This window comes from Oncorhynchus nerka, linkage group LG21 (genome assembly GCF_034236695.1).
Source record: "Oncorhynchus nerka isolate Pitt River linkage group LG21, Oner_Uvic_2.0, whole genome shotgun sequence".
Taxonomy (NCBI): Eukaryota; Metazoa; Chordata; class Actinopteri; order Salmoniformes; family Salmonidae; genus Oncorhynchus; species Oncorhynchus nerka.
Window position 1 is genome coordinate 14,293,914 of NC_088416.1, and position 13,697 is coordinate 14,307,610.

The window sequence follows — 13,697 nt, forward strand, 5'->3', positions numbered from 1 at the left end:
CATCCCTACCCTAAACCTTAACCCCTCTTAACCATTTTAAATGTCAACTTCAATGGGCTAGGGAAGTCCCAAGGATGTATCGCTACCTGAAAATACATGATCTAAGTGATTGATAGTTGGTATTCAGCAGTCATAAAGCCTTATTTATTTTAATGAACTACTAAAATTGTGATTTTGTCAGACAGCAGCTCTACACTTTATTGACTGACTGATCCATTCATCCTTCCATCCCTCCTCAGCCTTCCTCTCCTCTGAAGACCCAGTGAGGGTGGAGCTCAGTCAGAGAGCTGTTGAGGGACTGGTTAGGAAGAACACTTCTACAGCCAGAGAGGTGAGAGGTCACACATGGTTTAGATGGTAAATATTTATGTCCCCTTAGTGGTTCATCACATCAGCAAAAGGGAATATGTCCCATCATCCATGTTTATTTACATTAGTGCAAATTTTCCACTGATATTGGTGTAACTTCTCACCACTTTCAGCTGTATGAAAGTTAATTTCTCCTCAGACACACATTTGTTCTGTACTATTATGGTCATTTGTGTACCTTTCCCCACTCATTCACCCCACCTCTTTACGTTGCTTATTTATATTCAGTGGCCTGACTGCGTCCAGACTGTCAAAGGCCCATCCTGGTAGATCTGAACCTAATGCAGTTTGGAGTGATCAGATGACAGAAGTCACATTTAGGTGCCAGGTGTAACTGAGGCCATAGATGCTCCATATCCATTACTTTGAGTGTTTTATATAATATGACTAAATGTGTTTATTTCTGTGTTGCAGGGGCAGTCAAGAAATGTAATGACAAGAACACTGAGCATGACATAAGCAGAGCTGTGGGAGACCAACTGAAGCCCTTGGTAGAGCCGGGGGTGGTGTTTACCACTCCAACACACCTTCAGCAGGCTAGAAAAGTGGGATTGATACTGTTTTTCATACTAAGAGGGACCAAGAGTCTGTTGATTGGTCAGTCTTTGGTTTCATTTGTTGAAATCAAATCAAGATTTATTTATACAGCACATTTCAGACATGGATGCAACACAATGGCTTCACAGGAAAAAAACTAAATGAAAATAAACAAAAAATATTTACTACACAACAGAAGATTAACAACTGAAAGACTAATGAACATTAAGGAAATTCCATTGATTAAAATATTAATTGGATGCAATATCCAACCCAAAATATGAGCTTGTTTTTTAGGAGGGGCTCTGAAAGACACTATGGGGGTGTCCACTGGAAGTTGACTAGTAACAACAACTGGGACATAAGACACCCACCATGATGCCCACTAAATCTGCCCAAGAAGAGGGAAACAAAAGAAAAAAAAACACCAAACGTAAAAACAGGAAGTAATCCAAAAAGGTGGTTAAAATAATTTATTTACAATCAATACCATTCATACTATTACAAAAACATCATTCTCATTCATTCTTAATTATCTATTTACAAAACCAAATCACCAAACACCAAACAAAAACCAACCTCAGGGGAGCATCGTCCCTCCCCGTCATACCTAACCAATACCTAACTCTTTCCCTATCTCCCCTTCCCTAATCTATCCCCTTACCAAACTCACTCTAACACTCCCAGCCCTAAACCCCCCTTCCACCTCTCCCGTGCCGCATGCTTCCCCCACTTCCTCTCCTCCCTCTTCATCCTCCCCCTCAAATCACCTTCCACCCTTCTCACTATCCCTTCCACCCCCCAATCTCTCCCTGTCTTGACTAAATTCTTCCTGGCTTCCCACAGTCCCTTTTTAAAGAGACTCATGAGAAGCCAGAGCAGAAACCTGTCCCTATCCATTCCCTTTGCTCTCCCTACGCCTCTCTCTAGCCTAGCCCATGTCAAAATAAAATCACTCCTAACCACACCTAGCATCACCCGTGCCCTAGCCCAGACTAGTCCGGCAAAGGCACAGTCCCAGAAGGCATGGCGCACAGTCTCCTCCCTGCCACAAGAGGATCTTGGACAGGTGGGGGATTGCACCAAACTATACCGGTACAAGATGGAAAGTACCGGCAAACGCTTATGAAGGCTCAACCAATTCAGGTCCTTGAGCCCGTTGTCCAGGCCCCGCGCCTGCACTCCCTCCCAGACCACTGACGAGATGCCCGCTACGGGCGCAGGACTCAAATCAAATCAAATCCAATTTTATTTGTCACATACACATGGTTAGCAGATGTTAATGCGAGTGTAGCGAAATGCTTGTGCTTCTAGTTCCGACAATGCAGTGATAACCAACAAGTAATCTAACTAACAATTCCAAAACTACTGTCTTATACACAGTGTAAGGGGATAAGGAATATGTACATAAGGATATATGAATGAGTGATGGTACAGAGCAGCATACAGTAGATGGTATCGAGTACAGTATATACATATGAGATGAGTATGTAGACAAAGTAAACAAAGTGGCATAGTTAAAGTGGCTAGTGACATAAGAATGCAGTCGATGATCTAGAGTACAGTATATACATATGCATATGAGATGAATAATGTAGGGTAAGTAACATTATATAAGGTAGCATTGTTTAAAGTGGCTAGTGATATATTTACATCATTTCCCATTATTAAAGTGGCTGGAGTTGGGTCAGTGTCAATGACAGTGTGTTGGCAGCAGCACTCAATGTTAGTGGTGGCTGTTTAACAGTCTGATGGCCTTGAGATAGAAGCTGTTTTTCAGTCTCTCGGTCCCAGCTTTGATGCACCTGTACTGACCTCGCCTCTGGATGATAGCGGGGTGAACAGGCAGTGGTTCGTGTGGTTGATGTCCTTGATGATCTTTATGGCCTTCCTGTAACATCGGGTGGTGTAGGTGTCCTGGAGGGCAGGTAGTTTGCCCCGGTGATGCATTGTGCAGACCTCACTACCCTCTGGAGAGCCTTACGGTTGAGGGCGGAGCAGTTGCCGTACCAGGCGGTGATACAGCCCGCCAGGATGCTCTCGATTGTGCATCTGTAGAAGTTTGTGAGTGCTTTTGGTGACAAGCCGAATTTCTTCAGCCTCCTGAGGTTGAAGAGGCGCTGCTGCGCTTCTTCACGACGCTGTCAGTGTGAGGACCAATTCAGTTTGTCTGTGATGTGTATGCCGAGGAACTTAAAACTTGCTACCCTCTCCACTACTGATCCATCGATGTGGATAGGGGGTGTTCCTCTGCTGTTTCCTGAAGTCCACAATCATCTCCTTAGTTTTGTTGACGTTGAGTGTGAGGTTATTTTCCTGACACCACACTCCGAGGGCCCTCACCTCCTCCCTGTAGGCCGTCTCGTCGTTGTTGGTAATCAAGCCTACCACTGTTGTGTCGTCCGCAAACTTGATGATTGAGTTGGAGGCGTGCATGGCCACGCAGTCGTGGGTGAACAGGGAGTACAGGAGAGGGCTCAGAACGCACCTGTGGGGCCCCGTGTTGAGGATCAGCGGGGAGGAGATGTTGTTGCCTCACCCTCACCACCTGGGGGCGGCCCGTCAGGAAGTCCAGAACCCAGTTGCACAGGGCGGGTCGAGACCCAGGGTCTCGAGCTTGATGACGAGCTTGGAGGGTACTATGGTGTTGAATGCCGAGCTGTAGTCGATGAACAGCATTCTCACATAGGTATTCCTCTTGTCCAGGTGGGTTAGGCAGTGTGCAGTGTGGTTGAGATTGCATCGTCTGTGGACCTATTTGGGCGGTAAGCAAATTGGAGTGGGTCTAGGTGTCAGGTAGGGTGGAGGTGATATGGTCCTTGACTAGTCTCTCAAAGCACTTCATGATGATGGAAGTGAGTGCTACGGGCGGTAGTCGTTTAGCTCAGTTACCTTAGCTTTCTTGGGAACAGGAACAATGGTGGCCCTCTTGAAGCATGTGGGAACAGCAGACTGGTATAGGGATTGATTGAATATGTCCGTAAACACACCGGCCAGCTGGTCTGCGCATGCTCTGAGGGCGCGGCTGGGGATGCCGTCTGGGCCTGCAGCCTTGCGAGGGTTAACACCTTTAAATGTCTTATTCACCTCGGCTGCAGTGAAGGAGAGACCGCATGTTTTCGTTGCAGGCCGTGTCAGTGGCAATGTATTGTCCTCAAAGCGGGCAAAAAAGTTATTTAGTCTGCCTGGGAGCAAGACATCAAGGTCCGTGACTGGGCTGGGTTTCTTCTTGTAGTCCGTGATTGACTATAGACCCTGCCACATGCCTCTTGTGTCTGAGCCATTGAATTGAGATTCCACTTTGTCTCTGTACTGACGCTTAGCTTGTTTAATAGCCTTGCGGAGGGTATAGCTGCATTGTTTATATTCGGACATATTACCAGACACCTTGCCCTGATTAAAAGCAGTGGTTCGCGCTTTCAGTTTCACGCGAATGCTGCCATCAATCCACGGTTTCTGGTTTGGGAATGTTTTTATCGTTGCTATGGGAACGACATCTTCGACGCACGTTCTAATGAACTCGCACACCGAATCAGCGTATTCGTCAATATTTCCATCTGACGCAATACGAAACATGTCCCAGTCCACGTGATGGAAGCAGTCTTGGAGTGTGGAGTCAGCTTGGTCTGACCAGCGTTGGACAGACCTCAGCGTGGGAGCCTCTTGTTTTAGTTTCTGCCTGTAGGCAGGGATCAGCAAAATGGAGTCGTGGTCAGCTTTTCCGAAAGGGGGCGGGGCAGGGCCTTATATGCGTCGCGGAAGTTAGAGTAACAATGATCCAAGGTTTTACCACCCCTGGTTGCGCAATCGATATGCTGGTAAAATTTAGGGAGTCTTGTTTTCAGATTAGCTTTGTTAAAATCCCCAGCTACAATGAATGCAGCCTCCGGATAAATGGTTTCCAGTTTGCAAAGAGTTAAATAAAGTTCGTTCAGAGCCATCGATGTGTCTGCTTGGGGGATATATACGGCTGTGATTATAATCGAGGAGAATTCTCTTGGAAGATAATGCGGTCTACATTTGATTGTGAGGAATTCTAAATCAGGTGAACAGAAGGATTTGAGTTCCTGTATGTTTCCTTCATCACACCATGTCTCGTTAGTCATGAGGCATACGCCCGCCACTCTTCTTACCAGAAAGATGTTTGTTTCTGTCGGCGCGATGCGTGGAGAAACCCGTTGGCTGCACCGTGTCGGATAGCGTCTTCCCAGTAAGCCATGTTTCTGTGAAGCAGAGAACGTTGCAGTCTCTGATGTCCTCTGGAATGCTACCCTTGCTCGGATTTCGTCAACCTTGTTGTCAAGAGACTGGACATTGGCAAGAAGAATGCTGGGGAGTGGTGCGCGATGTGCCCTTTTTCGGAGTCTGACCAGAACACCGCCTCGTTTCCCTCTTTTTCGGAGTCGTTTCCTTGGGTCGCTGCATGCGATCCATTCCGTTGTCCTGTTTGTAAGGCAGAACACCGGATCCGCGTCGCGGAAAACATATTCTTGGTCGTACTGATGGTGAGTTGGCGCTGATCTTATATTCAGTAGTTCTTCTCGACTGTATGTAATGAAACCTAAGATGACCTGGGGTACTAATGTAAGAAATAACACGTAAAAAAACAAAAAACTGCATAGTTTCCTAGGAACGCGAAGCGAGGCGGCCATCTCAGTCGGCGCCGGAAGTTGCCTGCCTGCCTGACCTCCTCGTACAGGTGCCTGTGGTCTAAACCTACTCGGGCAACTTCAACCTCGGGGTGCGCAGCCACTTGGCCGCATGACCAAAGTGCCACGGCAGCTGTTCCGCCCGAGGACCCGCGTTAGACCACACCATTACGCTTCTCGCCTGATACGAGAAGAACACCCGCAGGAGGTAACCGGACGGGTGTATCACTGGCTGAGCAAGCTCCGCTAACAAGAAAGGAACAAAAAATTGAATCCAGCTTGAGGGGGAAATGTGGTACCCCCCTACCTCCCTCCCCGATGGGACAGATCATGCGTGCCCTGGCGACCCACTCGCACCTGCCACTCCACATAAACTGAAACACAAGCCTCACTAGAGGCCTCCTCAGACAAGCCGGCAATGGGTAGATGTACGCCAAATACAAAAGAGACGGCAACAGTTGCCAAGGTCAGTTGCTTCCCCCTTCTTATAAAGAAGTGACAGCACACCAACAGCCATTGATCCCCCCCGGGACCCCCGTCTCAAGGATGGCCTTCAAGACTTCGAGAACCACTGGTCCAAGTATACCCCAAAACTTGAGGTAAAACTCAGCCGGCAGCCCATCCATCCCAGGCACCTTCCCTTTTCCCATCCTCCTAAGAGCGCTCTCAACCTCTTCTAGTGAGATCTGGGCCTCCATCACGTCTCTAATGTCCTCTGGCAACCGCCGGGACAAGTGTTCTAAAAACACGTTTCCCTGCTCTACATCTATTTCCCTTTCCTTAAATAAACCTTGGAAATGATCCGTTGTCACCCTGACCATTTCCTCTGGTTTACTTACTATACTACCATTTTCTTCCCTAACTCCATGCATTACCTTCCTACTCTGCCTGGCCCTAACCGACTTAAAGAACATAGCGGAACAAGTCTCATTATGTTCTAGAAAGCCACTATGCGCACGCTCCAGGAAAGCTCGAGCCTTCTGCTCCTGCAGCTCCCTGAGCTGCGCCTTTAGGGCTGCGAATCTCTCCCAGTCAATCGACCCGCCGAGGTTGCCTGCCTCGTAATCGAGTTCAATTAACCTTTGGATACGATCCACCTCCCTCCTTTCCTCCCTTTTTTTCCTTCTACAATATCCTATTATAAAAGCCCTAATCCTCACCTTAACTAAATCCCACCACTCTAACACCCCCGCACATGGACCGGAGGCCGTCAAGCCTCCGAAAGAAACAAAAATGCGTCAACGAAAGCCTGCTCCTCCAGTATATCCCGATCTAACTTCCAGTACCCCCTACCGAAGAGGCAGACTGGCGACCCCACCTGCAGGAACACCCCGTCGTGATCCGTGAAGAAAACAGGCAACAGCCGCCCAGACAACTGACCCAAAGACCTGGATACAAAAATGTAGTCTGAGCCCCGCGCAACCCCCTGGAGTTGCGCCATGTAGGACCGACCATTGCCGGAGTAGTGTGCAGGCCACCATCAACCAGACCATGGCAAGCCATTAGCCCAGAGATGGCACCTGCACTGCTATCACCGCCTACCCCTAAATCTATATTAAAGTCTCCTCCTATCACCAAGTGTCTGTTTGTAACACACAGGGCGCCAGACAGTCCACCATCTCCTCCTGTCTGCCGCCACCTGTGGCCCATACACCCCAATTAACCTATATCTAGCTTCTCTAAACTTAACATCTATCCCCAAAACTCTACCCTGCATTATTACAAAAGTGTTCTCTATTTTAACCTCTCTATGCCCACACAAAATCCCTACTCCTGTTGAGTGCACCCTCCTATGCCCCAAAAAGATTCCCCCTTATCCCACTCCTCTTAAATCTACACACATCCCCACCATCCTCAGGTGAACCACCTGTAAAAAACAGAAATCAAACCCCACACCTCTAAATAACAAAAACCGCCCTCCTTTTAACATTATTCCTTAACCCCCTAACATTTAGACTAAAAAAAGAAACAGAACTATTCATTTAATTATTAACAACAAATAAAAATATAAAAAAACAAAGAAAAAACAGGAGACTCATCCGATGCTCCCCTGGTCCATCTCCACCGGCGGGGACGTCCTCTCCTCTCCTGACGCCCCCCCGTCCTCCATCCCAACCCATGACCCAGGCAGTGTGTTGGGTCCTCCCTCCCCACCCACCATCCCCCCCTCCCTGCTTGCCTCGGGGCTGCATGTAGGGGACCCCATCTCCTCAAACAGGAGTTGGGATCCCTCTAGCAAACAGCCCACCGACCCCTCACTGGAGTCATCCACTAAAATGCAAGGGGCTGAGGCAAACCGGGAGGACAAATTACACCCCCTCCCGCCACTCTCTTAGCTCCTCCTCCACACCCCTCCCTCTCACTTCCTGCCAAGCTCCCCCTCTTCATCCCTTTCTTCTTTGGTGAAGGAGGTAGCGGGGAGACACAACGTCCCATCCCCGCTAACTCCTCCACCAAATCCCTCATTTCGACCTCGAGGAAGCCTGGCAGGCTGTCCCCCACCCTTCCCCCCTCCCACCCCCTCCCCTCCCACCTCCACTCCTCCCTCCTTCTCCGTCACTGTCCCCCTTCCCCTCTTCCACTCCTTCTCGCACCACTGTCCCCTTCACCGCTCCTTTACGTTCTTCTGCCTTCTTTTCCTTCTCCTCTTCTTTTCCACTCTTTCCTTCTTCCCGCCTCTTTCTTCTCATTTCTTCCTTTTTTCCATCCTCTTCTCTTGCCTTCTTTTCCCCTGTGCCATCCGTACAATCCGCACGCGTCCTTTCTTTCCTCCCCCCATCCCCCGCTCCCCCCCAGCTGCAGACGCGTATGACCTGTGACGAGCCAGGCAATCACGCCACAGGTGTACTTTCGAGCCACACCCGTGGCAAGCCTTGGGCTCGTCACACTCCCTGGCCTCGTGCTCTTCCGACCCACAAAAGCGACACTTCTTGGTGCTGCACGAGGCCAGGGTATGGCCGTAGGCCATACAATGCCTGCAGAACGGGGGCTGACGGGCATAATACAACGTCCCTCTGTCAGCCCCCAGGGAGAACATTGCCGGAGGATGGAGGTAGCCATCCACACTCTTCGGGGACTCCCTGAGTAACGCCTGGAAGCCTATCTTCCCATTCCAGAAATCCAGGGAGTCCCTGAGGTACCTCGCTGAGGAGACATTGTCCATGTACCTCCCCAGAAAGGCCCTCACTTCTTCGTCCTTCACGTGCGGATTGTACATGGTTACGGTGACCACCCTGAAGTTGTTTCTTGCCAGGCTGGTCACCGTGTAATGACACAGGGGACCTTCTTCTTTCCCTCCCGTCACCGTCTTCATAATCTCATTATGTTTTTCTTCCAAATATAGGGTTACATCAAACCCCTTCTCCATTGGGTTCCCCTGAAGGCAGAGAACATCTTTAACCTTCAATTTTAGGTGCTTAAATAGAACCTGGACCAGCTCGGGTGAAACACCTTCCCAATAACGAGATGGACAAGCCAGCACAGGTGTAACACAAACTGACTAACGAGGTGACACCAATCAGTGCTAACGAGCTACACGTGCTAAATTCCAACCTCAAAACACAAATGGAAAAACCAAAGCCTGGAACACCTTCCCCCTTAAGACAACAAATATATCCTAGATTTTGTTGGACAAGTTTGCTCACCACAAACAGAAAACAACTTCCATTTCACATTATAATCAACTACAATGCTTCACCTTCACCAATATAAACATGGTGTACACTGGCTGTCAACAATTAAAAACAAGAAAAAACACCTATTCCTAAATAATAATAAACAATCATATTTCTTTCTCATTTTTCTTTCTATATAATCCTAAAACTCACTAGCTTCTAGAATTCTCGTCTTCCTAAAACTCACTAGCTTCTAGAACTCTCGTCCCCTTGGAACGAGCCCAAACAAAACTCAAATCAAATTGTATTAGTCACATGCGCCGAATACAACAGTGAAATGCTTCCTTACGAGCCCTTAACCAACAGTGCAGTTTCAATACGGAAAAGAATAAGAGATAAAACTCCAAATAAATTGTGATCATGGTAACACACTGGCTAAACGCAAACACAAATCTTTTTGACTGCCCACCCCAGAGATAATCAGCAACCAAGTTGTCCTTACCACGGACATGTCTAATTTCAAGAGGAAACTCCTGCGATATCCGTAGTAACTTTCCACCTCACTGCGGAGCTTCTCTCTCTTTTCAGGGTTCACTCGATAGGCATATTGTTGGATCGGGGCCCAGTCCCCAATGTCATGCTCTAGTACATTTGGTTTGGCACATGTGAGAATTAACCCTGATATTCTAAAAACAACAGGGCAACAATGTCAATACAATTGTACCAAAAAATTGTCAGTTGGTTGCATGAATAAACATCACTACCAAATGTAACATGAAATGTAAATATGAAATATTTGATTGCATAGTCATATTTTTAACGTCTTTTCAATTACATTTTGCTAGGTGGGATAGCCCAATGTCAAAATACAGTTTTAACGTGTCCAAATCAATAACCAATATGCAGAAACAGTTTGGGATAAATTGAAAACCTAACATGTGCTATATACACAAACATCTGACACAATAATCACATTACTTGTATTTTTTAAAACAAGCTCCGTATAAACTGCACAAGCACCAAAAACGCTGTTGGTTTGACAAGTAGTAATACATCACTGACATCGATTTGGGGGGAAATTAGGTTGTACGTGCTGTTGAAACTGACACAACAACAAAAAAACACATGGAAATGGGAGATATATTTTACCTCACTGGTTAGAGGGCAACCTGCAGAAGAGTCAGCTACATTTGGGAGTGATGCTTTTAAATATAGGGGTCGCTAAACAAGGGAATGCAACACTTATTTGTCATCACTCATCGATATCATGCTAAATTCATTTGTGCGAGAGGAGAGAGATGAGATTGCACGTCCTGTTAAAACTAACAGCTCAAAAACCACACGGAATCTGGAAGTGATGTTTTATTTATTTATTTATTTTACCTTTATTTAACCAGGCAAGTCAGTTAAGAACACGTTCTTATTTTCAACAGGCAGTTAACAGTGGGTTAACTGCCTGTTCAGGGGCAGAACGACAGATTTGTGCCTTGTCAGCTCGGGGGTTTGAACACGCAACCTTCCGGTTCCTAGTCCAACGCTCTAACCACTAGGCTACGCTGCCGCCCCAAATGTGTATGTGAGGATGTGTATGTGTATGTATGTGTACATCCCTGGTTAGAGGACAATTTGTAGAAAAGAGCTAGCCACATTTTGAAGTGTTGCATTTTGATTCAAGTGGGACACCAACGTGGTAAGTGGAACACAACTCCTAATTGTCCCTAGAATTTCTACGCAAACAGCTGGAGGCAGGGCTTTCTCCTATAGATCTCCATTTTAATGGAATGGTCTGCCTATCCATGTGAGAGAAGAAGACTCGGTCTCAACCTTCAAGTCTTTACTGAAGACTCATCTCTTCAGTAGGTCATATGATTGAGTGTAGTCTGGCCCAGAAGTGTGAAGGTGAACGGAAAGGCTCTGGAGCAACAAACCACCCTTGCTGTCTCTGCCTGGCCGGTTCCCATCTCTCCACTGGGATTCTCTGCCTCTAACCCTATTACAGGGGCTGAGTCACTGGCAAACTGGTGCTCTTTCATGCCATCATTAGGAGGGGTGCGTCACTTGAGTGGGTTGAGTCACTGACGTGATCTTCCTGTCTGGGTTGGCACCCCCCCTTGGGTTGTGCCGTGGCGGAGATCTTTGTGGGCTATACTCGGCCTTGTCTAAGGATGGTAAGCTGGTGGTTAAAGATATTCCTCTACAGGTGTGGGGGCTGTGCTTTGGCAAAGTGGGTGGGGTTACATCCTTCATGTTTGGCCCTGTCCGGGGGTATCATCGGATGGGGCCACCGTCTCCTGACCCCTCCTGTCTCAGCCTCCAGTATTTATGCTGCAGTAGTTTGTGTCGGGGGGCTAGGGTCAGTTTGATATATCTGGAGTACTTATCTTGTCTTATCCGGTGTCCTGTGTGCATTTAAGTATGCTCTCTCTAATTCTCTCTTTCTTTCTCTCTCTCGGAGGACCTGAGCCCTAGGACCATGCCTCAGGACTACCTGGCATGATGACTCCTTGCTGTCCCCAGTCCACCTGGCCATGCTGCTGCTCCAGTTTCAACTGTTCTGCCTGCGGCTATGCAACCCTGACCTGTTTACCTGAAGTGCTACCTGTCCCAGACCTGCTGTTTTCAACTCTCTAGAGACAGCAGGAGCAGTAGAGATACTCTTAATGATCGGGAATGTAAAGACAACTGACATTTACTCCTGATGTGCTGACCTGTTGCACCCTCGACAACTACTGTGATTGTTATTATTTGACCATGCTGGTCATTTTTGAACAGCTTGGCCATGTTCTGTTACAATCTCCACCCCGCACAGCCAGAAGAGGACTGGCCACCCCTCATAGCCTGGTTCCTCTCTAGGTTTCTTCCTAGGTTTAGGCCTTTCTAGGGAGTTTTTCCTAGCCACCGTGCTTCTACACCTGCATTGCTTGCTGTTTGGGGTTTTAGGCTGGGTTTCTGTACAGCAATTTGAGATATCAGCTGATGTAAGAAGGGCTATATAAATACTTTTGATTTGAAAAAAAAAATTGTTTGTCAATTTTGTTAAATCACATAAATAGTACTCTTCCATTTCAGAGCCTGGATTTTTCGCCTGTGGCTAATATCCATATCATGTTGAAATCAATTCATAAGGGGGAAAACGTTTAGGAAATCATTATAATACTCCTACTACAATGTTAAAACATTCTACATTGTGACAGTATTAAAATACTCCTACTACAATGTGTTAACATTCTACATTGTGACATCATTAAAATACTCCTACTACAACGTTAAAGCATTCTACATTGTGACACTATTACTTGATATGATGAAACAACTCGTGTACAACTTGTGTATTTTCTGATGTTTCGTCAGAGATCTATTATCTATTATCAGATTATGTTTAGTCACAGCTATAAGGTTTCTCTCCTGTATGTGTTCTCTGGTGTGATATCAGGCGTGATGAATGACTAAAACTCTTCCGACATTGAGTACAGCTATAAGATTTCTCTCCTGTGTGTACTCTCTGGTGTGATATCAGGCTGCTTAGCTGAGTAAAACTCTTCCCACATTGAGTACAGCTATAGGATTTCTCTCCTGTGTGTGTTCTTTGGTGACAAGTCAGATTGCTCGATGAAGTTCAACTCTCCCCACATTGATCACAGCTATAAGATTTATCTCCTGTGTGTGTTCTCTGGTGTAATGTCAGACAGCTAGATGTAACAAAACTCTTCCCACATTGACCACAGCTTTAAGGTTTCTCTCCCGTGTGTGTGTTCTGTGGTGTGTTCTCAGTTTGCATTGATGAGTAAAAATCTTCCCACATTGAGTACAGAAATAAGGTTTCACTCCTGCGTGTGTTCTCTGGTGTGATATCAGTCCAGGTGAATGAGTAAAACTCTTCCCACATTGAGTACAGCTATAAGATTTCTCTCCTGTGTGTGTTCTCCGGTGTAAAGTCAGAGAGCCAGATGGAGTAAAACTCTTCCCACATTGATCACAGCTATAAGATTTCTCTCCTGTGTGTGTTCTCTGATGAATTTTAATGCCTGATGAGGTGAATCTCTTCTCACAGTCAGAGCAGCAGTGAGTTCTCTGCAGGTGTTTCTTGAGGTGTTTTAATGTGGAGACTCTTCTCTGCCTTGTCAGCATCATGAGGTTGTTGAGGCTCCCCAGAGGACCCACGGTAGTCTCGTCTCTCTCCTTTGTGAACAACAAAGTCAGACAGATGGTTAAAGGCCCACAACAGCGGAAATCCACTGTAAAAGGTGATGCCAACAGCGTAGCCATGATGTTGTTCAACAATTGTTGTCTGTAATGAATGTAATGATTATTTGACAATTGTCTTAAAATGAGCAAGAATAGTCATATTGTCTTGTTTTTACATTAGTAGTAACATCGATTATCGTAGGCTAGAAATAAGTTATTAAAGTTGTTGAAATCCTAAGAAGTGTGCCAGACGACTTTTGGTCTCCAACATAGGCACCTTTTTGTGTTTGCTAAAATTGCAGCACGGGGGCGATGCACATGTAATTTGGTGGTAGAAACTCGT

The 13,697-nt window shown here is 46.6% G+C and overlaps 1 pseudogene; it reads right to left on the reverse strand.

Annotated features, from left to right (window-relative positions):
- Nucleotides 1-12,548: 12,548 nt before the first annotated feature.
- Nucleotides 12,549-13,435, reverse strand: LOC135563639 (zinc finger protein 180-like; annotated as a pseudogene).
- Nucleotides 13,436-13,697: the final 262 nt, after the last annotated feature.